The sequence below is a fragment of the Rhipicephalus sanguineus genome, chromosome 6 (genome assembly GCF_013339695.2).
Source record: "Rhipicephalus sanguineus isolate Rsan-2018 chromosome 6, BIME_Rsan_1.4, whole genome shotgun sequence".
Taxonomy (NCBI): domain Eukaryota; kingdom Metazoa; phylum Arthropoda; class Arachnida; order Ixodida; family Ixodidae; genus Rhipicephalus; species Rhipicephalus sanguineus.
In genome coordinates this window covers 46289758-46290358 of record NC_051181.1, presented here as the reverse complement: position 1 = coordinate 46290358, position 601 = coordinate 46289758, and the positions used below count along the sequence as shown (strand labels likewise).

General features: G+C 46.6%; 1 non-coding gene across 1 annotated transcript; it reads left to right on the top strand.

The window, feature by feature from the left end:
• Window positions 1-218: 218 nt before the first annotated feature.
• On the top strand, window positions 219-360 carry LOC119398074 (U4 spliceosomal RNA). The gene has a single exon (XR_005184751.1). It is a non-coding gene; the product is annotated as a U4 spliceosomal RNA (small nuclear RNA).
• The last annotated feature ends 241 nt before the right edge of the window (window positions 361-601 follow it).

The window sequence follows — 601 nt, the reverse complement described above, 5'->3', positions numbered from 1 at the left end:
GAGCAAAGAAAAAGACATTCCACCCCCTATGGTTAAGCGTTTATCCCTTTTAAAAAATAAAATATTTATGCTAATGAGGCACCCGAATTCCGTTGAGCAAAAGTGATTTTTTTTCTGTTTATAAAACAAAATAGTACAGACTAAGTCATGTTACAGTCCACCAGTATAGTGCGCTAGGCCCTCCGAAGGGACAACCCGACAAGAGAAGCAACGTAACCAGCTTTGCGCAGAGGCAGTGTCGCATCCAATGAAGTTTTAACTGAGGAGCGACTATTGCTAGTTGAAAACTTTTCCCAATACCCCGCCTGGACGACGTGAAATACCGTCGGCCGTGGCAATTTTTGGAGGGCCTTCACGGGCCTCGCTTTTCAATACAAAGCTAGATCGGTGTTCGTGAAATTTACGGTGCCGTCCACTCACTGTCCATGTCTGGTCGCGCGCCGTAATGGGCGTGTGCACCGACAACTGTCGGTGCAGACGGGCAATCATGATGACGTACAGCGGCTGGCGGATATTTGCGGAAGGGAAGGTGAAGGTCTTGGAGTAGGATTTAGTGTAACAAAATGTGGATTGATGGTATATTCAATGATCCCTGTGATCA